We start from the raw sequence: 15,978 nt of genomic DNA on the forward strand, positions 1-15,978 counted from the left end.
ATGGATAAGACCATGATCATCCATATCATATGATATGACTTATAATTATTTCCTCAAATAATTCCAAAAGAATGTCAGACAAGATCTCCACTTATGCTGACCTTGACTTATTTTATCAGGTGCCTCCAAGTGCCTTGAAGCCTCATTTTTGGTAATGGATTTTAACTTCTTGCCAACCACTAAAATCAGGATAACTGGCCTATGATGTCCTGTGCTTTGTCTCCCTCTCTTAAAAGAGTGGGGTGACATTTGTAATTTTTCAGTCCTCTGGAAACATTCTGGAATGCCACCACGATATCTTCAGCTACCTCTTTAACAACCCTCGATGGAGTCTATCTGCTCCAGGTGACTTATCTGCCTTCAGACCTTTCAGCTTCCCAAACACCTCCTCCTTAGTAATAGCAACTACACTCATGTCTACCCAGCAACACTTCTGACTGTCTGCTGTACTGCTGGTGTCCTTCACAGTGAAGACTGACACAAAATACTTAGTAAGTTAATCTGCCATTTCTTTGTCCTCCATTAGTACCTTCCAGGTTCGTTTTCCAGTGGTGTGATATCCATTCTTGCCTCTCTTTTACTCTTTGTACTGTTAATCTGTAAAACAAACTCTCTTGGTATCCTCTTGTATATTATTGGCTAGCTTACCTTCATGTTTCATCTTTTCTCTCTTTGATGCTTTTTAGTTGCCTTTGTTTGTAAAAGCTTCCAAATCCTCTATCTTCCTATTAAATTTTTGCTGTATAGTCTTTGCATTTCTGCTATCATACACACTTTTCCACTGTTACACTTGATTGGTCCTATTGTCATCTTATTTTCTTCTCTTCACATACTTGTAGAATGCCTTGGGGTTTTCCTTAATCCTGTCCACCAAGGCCTTCTCATGGCCCCTTCTGGCTCTCCTAGTTTCATTCTTAAGCTCCTTCCTGCTAGCCTTATAATCTTCTAGCTCTCTATCATTACCTAGTTTTTTGAACCTTTCGTAAGCTCTTCTTTTCTTCTTGACTAGATTTATTACAGCCTTTGTACACCACGGTTCCTGTACCCTACCACCCTTTCCCTGTCTCATTGGAACGTACCAATGCAGAACCCCATGCAAATATCCCCTGAACTTTTGCCACATTTTTTCCTATGTTTCCCTGAGAACATCTGTTTCCAATTTATGCTTCCAAGTTCCTGCCTGATAGCTTCATATTTCCCCTTACTCCAATTAAACAGTTCCCTAACACAATAAGCTCTGCAGATGCTGGGGGTCAAAGTAACATGCTGGAGGAACTCAGCAGGTTGGGCAGCATCCGTGGAAATGAATGGTCAACATTTTGGGCCGAGATCCTTCGTCAGAACTGAAGAAGGAGGGGGCACGGGCCCTATAAAGAAGTTGGGGAGAGGGTGGGAAGAGGGCTGGTAGGTGCCTGGTGAAAAACCTGTAAGCGAAAAGATCTGGGGTGGGGGAGTGGAAGCAGGGAGGGGATAGGCAGGAAAGGTGAAGAAGGAATGTAAGGAAAAAGCACTATGGGTAGTAGAAGGCAGAATCATGAGAGAGGTGATAGGCAGCTGGAGGAGGAGGCAAAGGGAAACTGGGATGTGGGAAGGGAGGGGGAGAGAATTACCAGAAGTTGGAGAATTCAACGTTCATGCCAAGGGGCTGGAGACTACCCAGACGGTATATGAAGTGTTGCTCCTCCAACCTGAGTTTGGCCTCATCATGGCAGTAGAGGAGGCCATGTATGGACATATCCTATTGGGAATATGAAGCAGAGTTGAAGTGGGTGGCAACCAGGAGATCCTGTCTGTTGTGGCGGACGGAGCAGAGGTGCTCGATGAAGCAGTCCCCCAATCTGCGTCAGGTCTCACCGATGTAGAGGAGGCTACAGCGGATGCAATAGATGACCCCAACAGACTCACAAGTGAAGAGTTGCCTCACCTGCAAGGACTGTTTGGGGCCCTGAATAGTGGTAAGAGAGGAAGTATAGCAGTTAAACTTGCAAGGATAAGTGCTAGGTGGGAGATCCATGGGGAGGGACATGTGGATCAAGGAGTCATGGAGGGAACGATCCCTGCAGAAAACAAAGAGAGGGAAAGACATGCTTAGTGGTGGGGTCCTGTTGAAGGTGGCGGAAGTTGTAGAGGATAATGTGCTGGATCCGGAGGCTGGTGGGGTGGTAGGTAAGGATAAGGGGAACTAAGTCCCTGTTGTGACGAGAGGATGGGGTGAGGGCTGAAGTGCGGGAAATGGAGGAGATGCGGGTGAGGGCATCATTGATGATGGCAGAAGGGAAACCATAATCCTTAAAGAAAGAGGACATTTGAGATGTCCTGGAACAGAAAGCCTCAACCTGGGAGCAGATGTGGCAGAGACGGAGGAACTGGGAATAGGGGACTGGGAAAACCTTTCCCTAACTTGTCTGCTCCCATCCCTCTACAATGTTACAGTAAAGGAGGTAGAATTGTGATCACTATCTCCAAAATGCTCTCCCACTGAGAGACCTGACACCTGAGCAGGTTCATTTCCCAATACCAGATCAAGTACAGCCTCTCTTTTTGTGTCAAGAAACCTTCCTGAACACACCTAACAAACTTTACCCCTTCTAAACCCCTCATTCTAGGGAAATGCCAATCAATATTTGGGAAATTAAAATCTCCCACCACAACGACCCTGTTATTATTACTCCTTCTCAGAATCTGTCTCCCTATCTGCTCCTCACTGTCCCTGTTACTATTGGGTGGTCTATAAATAACACCCAGAAGAGTTATTGACCCCCTCCTATTCCTAACTTCCACACACAGAGACTCCGTAGACAACCCCTCCACGTTTTCCTCCTCTTCTGCAGCCATGACAACAGTGCCACGCCCCCACCTCTTTCGCCGCCTCCTCTGTCCTTTCTGAAAGATCTAAAGCCTGGCACTTGAAGTAGCCATTCCTGCCCCTGCACTATCCAAGCCTCTGTAATGGCCACAACATCATAGCTCCAAGTGTTGATCCACACTCTAAGCTCATCCGCTTTATTCATAATACTTGCATTAAAATAGACACATCTCAAACTGTCAGTCTGAGTGTGTCCCTTCTCTATCACCTGCCTATCCTCCCTTTTGCACTGTCTCCAAGCTTCCTCTATTTGTGAGCCAACCTCCCTTTCCTCCGTCACTTCAGTTCAGTTCCCATCCCCCAGCAAATCTAGTCCAAACTCTCCCCAATAGCCTTTGCAAACCTCCCCGCCAGGATATTGATATCCCTCAGATTCAAGTGCAACCCATCCTTTTTGTACAGGTCACACTTGCCCCAGATGTAGTCCCAGTGGCCCAGAAATCTGAATCCCCACCCCCTGCTTCAATCCCTCAGCCACGCATTTATCCTCCACCTCCTTCTATTCCTATACCCACTGTCACAGGCACAGGCAGTAATCCTAAGATTACTACTTTGAGGTCCTGCTTCTCAACTTCCCTCCTAACTCCCTGTAGTCTGCTTTTAGAACCTCCTTCCTTTTCCTACCTATGTCATTGGTGCCAATATGTACCGTGTCCTCTGGCTGTTCTCCTTCCCACTTCAAGATATCATGGAAGCAATCAGAAACATCCCAGACCCCGACACCTGGGAGGCAAACTACCATCCGCATTTCTTTCCTGCATCCGCAGAATCACCTGTCTGAACCCCTAACTATAGAGTCCCCTGTTACTGCTGCCATCCTCTTCCTATCCCTACCCTTCTGAGCCACAGTGTCAACCATGTATAACCGCACTACAAGTCAAAAGTAAGGCTATTTACCAATGAACATGATGTGCTCAGCTGAATTTATAATCCCCTCCCCCCAATAAAGAAACACTTGGGAGAATGCACAAGTGATTGCCACCATGCCTAACAATATGATTTTTAAGACCATCACTGCAACAATGCAGTTCACATTGTATTTACATTTCTGGTTAATTTTATTGAAGTAGTTTGGACTAAAGGACTGAAGTGGCAAAAGACCTAGAACTTGCTGACTGGATTGTAATTCTTCATTAATGCTGCATTACAACTACACTAGGGAAGGGGACAATGAGAAAGAAAAGCCCTGGAAAGTGGATTTTCTAGTTGAGAATATCACTTTACCAACTTACAATTAAAAATCTTACAATTTTGGGAATATTCCCTGTGACACTCAACACTTGGTTTGACATGTCTTCAACTCTTCCAGATTCTTCTTTACTAACATTTTCTGACAAAATAGGTTACCACCACTGTCAATACATATCCACTGAAGGGAATGCCTTTAAGAACTGACATGAGGTCCAATAAAATGATTCAATGGATGAAAGTCTTATTTGTGTTGTTGATCATTTTCCTCTTGATTTGCTTAGATTTGCTCTTTCACACTAATATGCAAGAATAAATGATAGTAAATCCATACTTACCATCCAGAAATGATAGGGAATGAGGTGGAACAGCCACTTTGACATTTGATGAATATTTTCTACTGCAAGTTGGACTAAAATCATGCAAAGATCATGTTCTATACATAGAAAGAGCAAAATGTTGTGCATTGCTAACATCAGTTTGGAACTGGCAAATGAAGGTTAAAATGAGTCGTACTTCATACTGAATGATGGGGTTGGAGGAAGTACCATAAGGGACTATTGTCACACCATAAATTCCTGGGAAGCACCCCTTTTATCATCCAAGTTGATAAAACGACAGCTCCGATCCCTCCTGTGTGAGCACTATCGGCGGTCTCTCTGGGCTGGTGAGGGTCAGTGGGTAGTGCTATCCTGGGCCCAGTCATGCAGTGCATCGTATGAAAGGGTGCAGGTTGTCTCTGCAGTGGGTAACAGTGGACTTCGGTGCCAATGCACGGAAGAACGGGTTCAGCCAGCTGGTATTCAGAGTATTGTGTGCAGTTTTGATCACCTGCCTACAGGTGTCAAAAAGATTGAAAGAGAGCAGTGAAAACTTACAAGGATTTTGCCAGGACTTGAGTTATAAAGAGAGATTGAATAGGTTAGGACTTTATCCCATGGAGCATAAGAGAATGAGGGGACATTTAATAGCTCTATGCCAAATTGAGGGGTTTAGATAGAGTTAATGCAAACAGGATTTTTTTCTACTGAGGTTTCCTTAGGGGTCATGGGTTAAGGGTAAAAAGTGAGATGTTTAAGGGGAATTTCTTTACTTAGAGGGTGGTGAGAGTGTGGAATGAGCTGCCAGTGTATGTGGAGGATTCACGTTCAATTTCAACATTTAATAGAAATTTTGATAGGTCCATGGATGGGAAGGGAATGGAGGGCTATGATCCAAATACAGGTTGATGGGACTAGGCAGGTTAAACGTTCGACATGGACTACATGGGCTAAAGGGCCTGTTTTTGTGCTGTCGTATTCTTTGACTAAGATTAATTTAGCAAAATATGTCACGGCTCTTTCAGAAATAACTCTGAAAAATCAAACAGAATTTGACAAAAGATTATGAAAAAACAACTTTAGACCTTCAGGATGCTTACAAATTTCATTCATTAGACACTACAACTGTAACATAAGTTCCTGTTAAAAAGAGGACATTCAATCATGGGTATCATCACAACCACCTCCTTCACATGGGCTACAGAATGTTCCTGGTCAAATACATGCTGGTTGGATTTCATAAAGCAATATAAAGCAATTATTTACCTTGTATTCAGAAAGTACTTGGGCTAATTCATACTCATTAACAAGTTTCAGATTCCAATTAATCTAATCTACATTTTTTAAAGCTCATCAAGATAGTGGGCGGAAGTCTCAATTTTATACACGTCACAGCAGAATACTATTCCTCCTCAATAAAAGACGACTGCAAAAAATTGGTAGTTTCTCACAAATCCCATTCCAACAGTCTTTTAGAAATTCAGTAATGGTATCCATCACTATCTTCACTGTTTTCTAAATCACAAAGTCATATGTTTAAAATCCATTCTGACAACTTGATTATATCATATAGTTTGGCATTTGGAGAGAATATTCACATTTCCAGATGAAACAATGTCAATGCCCTACACAAGAGATTTACAGCAAGAAGTTGATTTTTTTCTCAGTAGTCTGAAACATTTTTATTCTCAACCAAAATAGAATTGGATCAGTGGTCTCAGTGTACAACTCTTTCATTGCATTGTACGATACAGATTGCTATCTTTCAAAATTATTTTTTAAAAATCTTACATCTTTTCTATACATTCCACTTGTATTTTTAAATATTTTATTTTTATGTGTCTGTTAATTGTCCTTTGCTGTTTTGATTTGGCTCAAGTGCTGTTCAGCTGGAAGTATTTATGGATGGGATTGTTCTCTATCAGCAGGGCAAGTTTCTCGGTACGAAGGTGAAATATTCATCTCAGATTCTGTCCATTGTCATGAATACAAAATCCAAGCTGATCTTCCAGTGCAGTACAGTACAGAGGGAATGCAGCATTTTTGGAGTCCTCAGTACTATTTATTGAGACCCCATTTATTGATCTGATTAGATAAATTGGCCTACATAATTGTTACAATACCATTTGGACCATTGAGTTGATGTCAGCACTCTGCAGATCTGCCTACTTTTTCCTATAGTTGTACATCTTTACCCTCAATTGCAAGATGTTTCAGTTTGAAAGTATTAACTAACGGCTGATCGTCTTTCTGATAGTGAATTGCACATTAACATCAAACACGAGGAAATCTGCAGATGCTGGAAATTCAAACAACACACACAAAATGCTGGTGAAACACAGCAGGCCAGGCAGCATCTATAGGGAGAAGTACTGTTGACATTTCAGGCCGAGACCCTTCGTCAGAACTAACTGTAAGGAAAGATAGTAAGAGATTTGAAAGTAGTGGGGGGAGGGGAAAATGCGAAATGATAGGAGAAGACCAGAGGGGATGGGATGAAGCTAAGAGCTGAAAAGGTGATTGGCGAAAGTGATACAGAGCTGGAGAAGGGAAAGGATCATGGGATGGGAGGCCTCAGGAGAAAGAAATGAGGGGGAAGCACCAGAGGGAGATGGAGAACAGACAAACAACTAAATATGTCAGGGATGGGGTAAGAGGGGGAGGAGGGGCATTAACGGAAGTTAGAGAAGTCAATGTCCATGCCATCAGGTTGGAGGCTACCCAATATAAGGTGTTGTTCCTCCAACCTGAGTTTGGATTCATTTTGACAATAGAGGAGGCCATGGATAGATATATCAGAAGGAGAATGGGATGTGGAATTAAAATGTGTGGCCACTGGGAGATCCTGCTTTTTCTGGCGGACCAAGCGTAGATGTTCAGTGAAACGGTCTCCCAGTCTGCTTCGGGTCTCACCAATATATAAAAGGCCATATCGGGAGCACCGGACGCAGTATACCACACCAGCTGACTCACAGGTGAAGTGTCGCCTCACCTGGAAGGACTGTCTGGGGCCCTGAATGGTGGTGAGGGAGGAAGTGTAAGGGCAGGTGTAGCACTTGTTCCGTTTACAAGGATGTGCCAGTAGGGAGATCGGTGGGAAGGGATGGGGGGGATGAGTGGACAAGGGAGTCGCGTAGGGAGCGATCCCTGTGAAAAGCAGAAGGGGGGGGGGGGAAATGTGTTTGGTAGTTGGAAGTGGCGGAAGTTACGGAGAATTATACGTTGGACCTGGAAGCTGGTGGGTGGTAGGTGAGGACAAGGGGAACCCTATCCCGAGTGGGGTGGTGGCTGGATGGGGTGAGGGCAGATGTGTGGGAAATGGGAGAGATGCATTTGAGAGCAGAGTTGATGTTGGACGAAGGGAAGCCCCTTTGTTTAAAAAAGGAAGACATCTCCTTCGTCCTGGGATGACAAGCCTCATCCTGAGAGCAGATGCGGTGGAGACGGAGGAATTGTGAGAAGGGGATAGCATTTTTGCAAGAGACAGGGTGGGAAAAGGAATAGTCCAGGTAGCTGTGAGACTAGGTAGGCTTATAGTAGATATCAGTAGATAAGCCATCTCCAGAGATGGAGACAGAAAGATCAAGAAAGGGGAGGGAGGTGTCGGAAATGGACCAAGTAAATTTGAGGGCAGGGTGAAAGTTGGAGGCAAAGTTAATGAAGTCGACGAGCTCAGCATGTGTGCAAGAGGCAGCACCAATGCAGATGTAGCGAAGGAAAAAAGGGGGATGGATACCGGTATAGACCTGGAACATGGACAGTTCCACAAAGCCAACAAAAAGGCAGACATAACTGGGACCCATACGGGTGCCATGGCTACACCCTTGGTTTGGAGGAAGTGGGAGGAGCCAAAGGAGAAATTATTGAGTAAGAACTAATTCCACTAGATGGAGGAGAGTGACGGTAGAGGGGAATTGGTTAGGTCTGGAATCCAAAAAAAAGCAAAGAGCTTCAAGACCATCTCGGTGGGGGATGGAGGTATATAGGGACTGGACGTCCAAGGTGAAAGTAAGATGGTGGGGGCCAGGGAACTTAAAATTATTGAAAAAATTCAAAGCATGAGAAGTGTCACAAACATAGGTGGGAAGAGATTGAGCAAGGGGGGAGAAGAAAGTGTCAAGATTTGCAGAAATGAGTTGAATGGGGCAGGAGCAAGCTGAGACAATAGGTCTACCTGGACAGGCAGGTTTGTGGATCTTGGGTAGGAGGTAGAAACCGGAATTGCAGGGTGTGGGAACAATGAGGTTGGTGGCAGTGGGTGGGAGATCCCCAGAGCTGATATGGTTGGTGATGATATAGGAGACAATAGCCTGGTGCTCCTCAGTGGGGTCATGATCAAGGGGTAAATAAGAGGAGGTATCAGAGAGTTGTCACTGTGCCTTGGCCAGGTAGAGGTCAGTACGCCAGACAACAGCAGCTCCCCCCTTATCCGCAGGTTTTATAGTGAGGTTGGGATTGGTGTGGAGGGAATGGAGAGCAGAGCGTTCGGAAGGAGTGAGGTTGGAATTGGAACAGGGTGTGGTGAAGTCAAGACGGTTGATTAGCAATTAGCAATAAAGAGATCCAGAGCAGGCAGAAGACCAGAGCGGGGTGTCCATGAAGAGGAGGAGGGTTGAAGACAGGAGAAGCGGTCATCGGTGGGGGTAGGAGAGTCCTTGTCAAAGAAGTAAGCTCGGAGACGGAGCCGGCGGAAGAAGAGTTCAGCGTCATGGCGTACACGGAACTCGCTGAGGTGTGGACGAAGGGGGACAAAGCTGAGGCCCTTACTGAGGACAGAGCGCTCTGCCTCAGAGAGTTGAAGGTCAGAGGGAATGATAAAGACCCTGCACGGATGAGAGATGGGATCAGAGGGGGGAGGGAGGCTGGTAGTGTCAGTGGAGAGGGAAGGGTTGGGGTGAGAGGAAGATGGAGCCTCTGAGGGCCCAGGAGCTGACGATGGGATCTGAGGGAGAGGGGATGGCAGAATGGTGGTGGGGGAAGGGGAGACGGGAGTCACAATCACAGCATGTGAAGACCCGGCCTGGAGTTCAAGGCTGGAGTCGCAGTCGGTGGCTGCGCAATCGCTTTGAAGCTGTCCATGGTCGTTGGAACCCGCGTTCATGGGGCAGCCGAGATCGACAGCCGGGACGAATCTATGGCCATTGGAACACGCGGTGGTGGTCTGGAGTCCGGGTTTTCAATATGCCCTGGGTCGCTGGGGCAGCCGAGATTGACTACCGGGGCCGGGGACGCGATACGAAGTCCATGCTCTGGGGTCTGCAGATGGTAGATCTTGCGATCCTTGCAGGAAGTGATAAAGTCAAAGAAACGGCGATTGCACGCATGGATCCGACGGAGGATGAAATAACGGACAAGTCCATTGCAAACAGAGAAACAGGTGTCCCGGAGGCGTGGAAGTGATTGTGATAGGGACGCCAGGTACCTTCTCATGGTGGAGAGTGTCGCCCTCAGAGCTCAACGGGAGGCAGAGTCAATTAAATGTGAGTACCTGGGATCCTCAGAAGGTCCAAATTGAGAAGCTCGAAAACTGATCCTGAAACCAACTGGAGTCAGTTGGCGGCGGAGACACGTTCTAAGGAAGGATATATGGCTGTAATAGCGGGTCTGGGTCTAAATATGATCGAAAAGTTGAAGGGCCTAAGGAATTATAGATGGGGAGCAGCGAGAGAGGGTTTCACTGAACTCCCGTCGAAGAGAAGATTTAAACTTCTTCAGTGTAGGCATCACTGGCAGAGGCTTCGCAGTAGTGAATTTAAAGAGTAAACACGAGGAAATCTGCAGATGCTGGAAATTCAAACAACACACAAAATGCTGGTGGAACACAGCAGACCAGGCAGCATCTATAGGGAGAAGCACTGTCAACGTTTCAGGCCAAGACCCTTCGTCAGGACTAACTGAAAGAAAAGATAGTAAGAGATTTGAAAGTAGTGGGGGGAGGGGGAAATGCAAAATGATGGGAGAAGACCAGAGGGGGTGGGGTGAAGCTAAGAGCAGGAAAGGTGATTGGCAAAAGTGATACAGAGCTGGAGAAGGGAAAAGATCATGGGACGGGAGGCCTCGGGAGAAAGAAAGGGGGAGGGGAGCAGAGCGCTCTGTCCTCAGTAAGGGCCTCAGCTTTGTCCCCCTTCACCCACACCTCAGTGAGTTCCGTGTATGCCATGACGCTGAACTCTTCTTCTGCCGGCTCCATCTCTGAGCTTGCTTCTTTGACAAGGACTCTCCTACTCCTTTCGATGACCCCTTCTCCCGTCTTCAACCCTCCTCCTCTTCATGGACACCCCGCTCTGGTCTTCTGCCTGCTCTGGATCTCTTTATTGCTAATTGCTAATCAACCGTCTTGACTTCACCACACCCTGTTCCAATTCCAACCTAACTCCTTCCAAACGCTCTGCTCTCCGTTCCCTCCGCACCAATCCTAACCTCACTATAAAACCCGCTGATAAGGGGGGGAGCTGTTGTTGTCTGGCGTACTGACCCCTACCTGGCCGAGGCACAGAGACAACTCTCTAATACCTCCTCTTATTTGCCCCTTGATCATGACCCCACTAAGGACCCCCCAGGCTACTGTCTCCTGTACCATCACCAACCTTATCAGCTCTGGGGATCTCCCATCCACTGCCACCAACCTCATAGTTCCCACACCCTGCAATTCCCGTTTCTACCTCCTACCCAAGATCCACAAACCTGCCTGTCCAGGTAGACCTATTGTCTCAGCTTGCTCCTGCCCCATTCAACTCATTTCTGCAAATCTTGACACTGTCTTCTCCCCCCTTGCTCAATCTCTTCCCACCTATGTTTGTGACATTTCTCATGCTTTGAATTTTTTCAATAATTTTAAGTTCCCTGGCCCCCACCATCTTATTTTCACCATGGACGTCCAGTCCCTATATACCTTCATCCCCCACCGAGATGGTCTCAAAGCTCTTCGCTTTTTTTTGGATTCCAGACCTAACCAATTCCCCTCTACCACCACTCTCCTCCGTCTAGCGGAATTAGTTCTTACTCTCAATAATTTCTCCTTTGGCTCCTCCCACTTCCTCCAAACCAAGGGTGTAGCCATGGGCACCCACATCAACGACTGCATTGGCACTGCCTCTTGCACGCATGCTGAGCTCGTTGACTTCATTAACTTTGCCTCCAACTTTCATCCTGCCCTCAAATTTACCTGGTCCATTTCCAACACCTCCCTCCCTTTTCTTGATCTTTCTGTCTCCATCTCTGGAGATGGCCTATCTACTGATATCTACTATAAGCCTACCTAGTCTCACAGCTACCTGGTCTATTCCTCTTCCCACCCTGTCTCTTGCAAAAAGGCTATCCCCTTCTCTCAATTCCTCCGTCTCCACCGCATCTGCTCTCAGGATGAGGCTTTTCATTCCAGGACGAAGGAGATGTCTTCCTCTTTTAAACAAAGGGGCTTCCCTTCGTCCACCATCAACTCTGCTCTCAAATGCATCTCTCCCATTTTCCGCACATCTACCCTTACCCCATCCACCCGCCACCCCACTCGGGATAGGGTTCCCCTTGTCCTCACTACGACCCCACCAGCTTCCAGGTCCAACATATAATTCTCCGTAACTTCCGCCACCTCCAATGGGATCCCACTACCAAACACATTTTTCCCTCCCCCTCCTTCCTGCTTTTCGCAGGGATTGCTCCCTACGCGACTCCCTTGTCCACTCGTTTCCCCCCCCATCCCTTCCCACCGATCTCCCTCCTGGCACTTATCCTTGTAAACGGAACAAGTGTGACACCTGCCCTTACACTTCCTCCCTCTCCACCATTCAGGGCCCCAGACAGTCCTTCCAGGTGAGACGACACTTCACCTGTGAGTCGGCTGGTGTGGTATACTGCGTCCGGTGCTCCCGGTGTTGGCTTTTATATATTAGTGAGACCCGACGCAGACTGGGAGACCGTTTCGCTGAACATCTACGCTTGGTCCGCCAGAAAAAGCAGGATCTCCCAGTGGCCACACATTTTAATTCCACATCCCATTCTCCTTCTGATATATCTATCCATGGCCTCCTCTATTGTCAAAATGAATCCAAACTCAGGGTGGAGGAACAACACCTTATATACCGGCTGGGTAGCCTCTAACCTGATGGCATGGACATTGACTTCTCTAACTTCCGTTAATGCCCCTCCTCCCCTTCTTACCCCATCCCTGACATATTTAGTTGTTTGCCTGTTCTCCATCTCCCTCTGGTGCTCCCCCCCCCCTTTCTTTCTCCTGAGGCCTCCTGTCCCATGATCCTTTCCCTTCTCCAGCTCTGTATCACTTTCGCCAATCACCTTTCCAGCTCTTAGCTTCATCTTTCTAATCTCAAATCTCTTACTATCTTTCCTTTTGGTTAGTCCTGACGAAGGGTCTCGGCCTGAAACGTCGACAGCGCTTCTCCCTATAGATGCTGCCTGGCCTGCTGTGTTTCACCAGCATTTTGTGTGTACACATCAACATTATTTTTTTTTAAATTGTTGCTTCCTTTCTATACATTTCACACTTAATTTTTAAGTCTGTTTAAAAGTATATGTTAATAGGAGCATCTCTCTAGAATCCGGTCAGGACCTTTTGCACTTTTGTAAAATCTTATTTCAGCTTCTTTTGCTCCAAGAAAAACAACTACAATTTTTCTGGTCTAACCTTCCAGCTGAAATCCTTAAACAATTCCAGTGATCTTTTTCCATACCCTTTGCAGTGGCCACTTCTAACCAAGGCAAATTGCTGCTGCTGTTGAGCCTCACAGATTTATTATACTTGTATGACATGCCCTCAGCTCCAATAACGATTATTCCAAAAGTTGAAGATATGTATTTGAACCTTTATGAGCTATTAGCAAACATACAATCATGAAGCAGTGACATTTAAGTGTACCAAGTGTGAGTTAAGCAAAATTGAGTGGTCAACAAAAGATACAACATCTGTTGGTCCCCAGCTGCAGAGTGCCATGAACAAAGAACGAATATGTGACTTACTCCCTTCGCTTTTACCACGTCCCCACTCATGTGGCTAGTTACCACAATAAACAGAATAATCGCACAACACAGAATCCATGCAGATAGAAACACAACACAGAATCCATGCAGATCCATGCTGAACACCTTCATTTACTGTAAAGGCTACTCCGAGCATTTTCATTTTGTTCCTAACCTGGAGATAAATTTCACTCATCACATCAGATGTTGCCTAACCAGTATTTTCTATTTTAAGCTTGTGTTTTGTGAAACCCAGATCACTTGTGTTTTATTACTCCCTCAAACATCTTGGCTACTTTCAAAGATCAGTGTGTGTTCCTAAATAATACATATTATTAACAAATATTATGCAGAATTTAAACTAGGATTACTGTGGGGGGGGAATCAAACTGAAGAGATGGAGGAAGAGGTGGTTGGCTCACAAAGAGAGAAAGCTTGGAGACAGTGCAAGAGGGAGGATAGGCAGGTGATAGAGAAGGGATGCGCTCAGATCAATGGTTTGAGATGTGTCTATTTTAATGCAAGGAGAATGATATCGAGGCCATTACAGAGAATTGGATGGCTAAGGGGCAGGAATGGTTACTTCGAGTGCCAGGCTTTAGATGTTTCAGAAAGGACAGAGAGGGAGGCAAAAGAGGTGGGGGCGTGGCACTGTTGATCAGAGATAGTGTCACAGCTGCAGAAAAGGAGGAAGTCATGGAGGTCTACGGAGTCTCTGTGGGTGGAAATTAGGAAGAGAAAGGGGTCAATAACTCTACTGGGTGTTTTTTTTATAGACCATCCAATAGTAACAGGGATATTAAGGAGCAGATAGGGAGACAGATTCTGGAAAGGTGTAATAATAACTGGGTTGTTGTGATGGGAGATTTTAATTTCCCAAATATCGGTTGGCATCTCCCTAGAGCGAGGGGTTTAGATGGGGTGGAGTTTGTTAGGTGTGTTCAGGCAGGTTTCTTGACTCAATATATAGATAATCCCACAAGAGGAGAGGGTGTACTTGATCTGATATTGGGAAATGAACCTGATCAGGTGTAATATCTCTCAGTGGGAGAGCATTTTGGAGATAGTGATCTCGATTAGCTCCTTTACCATAGCATTGGAGAGGGATAGGAACAGATAAGGTAGGAAATCGTTTAATTGGAGTAAGGGGAAATATGAAGCTATCAGGCAGGAACTTGGAAGGATAAATTGGGAATCGATGTTCTCAGGGAAATATATGGAAGAAATGTGGCAAATGTTCAGGGATATTTGTGTGGAGTTCTGCAAAGGTACATTCCAATGAGACAGGGAAAGGATGGTAGCGTACAGGAACCGTGGTGTATAAGGCTATTGTAAATCTAGTCAAGAAGAAAAGAAGAACTTATGAGAGGTTCAAAAAACTACGTAATGATAGTGAGCTAGAAGATTATAAGGCTAGCGGGAAGGAGCTTAAGAACGAAATTAGGAGAGCCAGAAGGAGCCATGAGAAGGCCTTGGCAGACAGTATTAAGGAAAACCCCAAGGCATTCTACAGGTATGTGAAGAGCAAGGGTAAGATGTGAGAGAATAGGACCAATCAAGTGTGACAGTGGAAAGGTGTGTATGTAAACGGAGGAGATATCAGAGGTACTTAATGAGTAAACACGAGAAAATCTGCAGATGATGGAAATTCAACCAACACACACAAAATGCTGTTGAAACGCAGCAGGCCAGGCAGTATCTATAGGAAGAAGTACAGTCAACATTTCGGGTTGAGATCCTTCGTCAGGACTAATGGAAAAAAGAGATAGTAAGAGATTTGAAAGGGGGAGGAGGAGGGGGAGACCAGAAATGATAGAAGACAGGAGAGGGAAGGATGAAGCTAAGAGATGGGAAGTTAATTGGCAAAAGGGATACAAGGCTAGAGAAGGGGGAGTATCATAGGACGGAAGACCTTGGAAGAAAGAAAGGGGGAGGGAAGTACTAAAGGAAGATGGAGAACAGACAAGGAGTTATTGTGAGAGGGAAAGAGGAGGGAAAAAGTTAAAAATTAAGAATGGGGTAAGAAGGGGAGGAGGAGCATTAATGGAAGTTAGAGAAATCAATATTCATGCCATCAGGCTGGAGACTACCCAGATGGAATATAAGATGTTGTTCCTCCAACCTGAGTGTGGCTTCATCTCGACAGTAGAGGAGGCCATGGATAGACATATCGGAATGGGAATGGGATGTGGAATTAAAATGTGTGGCCACTGGGAGATCCTGCTTTCTCTGGCAGACAGAGCAAAGGTGTTCAGCAAAACGGTCTCCCAGTCTGCGTCAGGTCTCACCAATATGTAGAAGGCCACACCGGGAACATCAGACACAGTATATCATACCAGCAGACTCACAGGTGAAGTGTTGCCTCGCCTGGAAGGACTGCACACCAGCAGACTGGGAGACCGTTTCGCTGAATATATACTGCGTCCGGTGCTCCTGGTGCGGCTTTCTAAATATTGGTGAGACCCGACGCAGACTGGGAGACCGCTTCGCTGAACAGTCCTTCCAGGTGGGTCTCGACCTAAAATATCGACTATACTTCTTCCTATAGATGCTACCTGGCCTGCTGCATTCCAACAGCATTTGTGTGTGCTACTTGATGAGTACTTTGCTTCAGTATTCACTACAGAAAAG

This window comes from Hypanus sabinus, chromosome 20 (assembly GCF_030144855.1).
Source record: "Hypanus sabinus isolate sHypSab1 chromosome 20, sHypSab1.hap1, whole genome shotgun sequence".
Taxonomy (NCBI): Eukaryota; Metazoa; Chordata; class Chondrichthyes; order Myliobatiformes; family Dasyatidae; genus Hypanus; species Hypanus sabinus.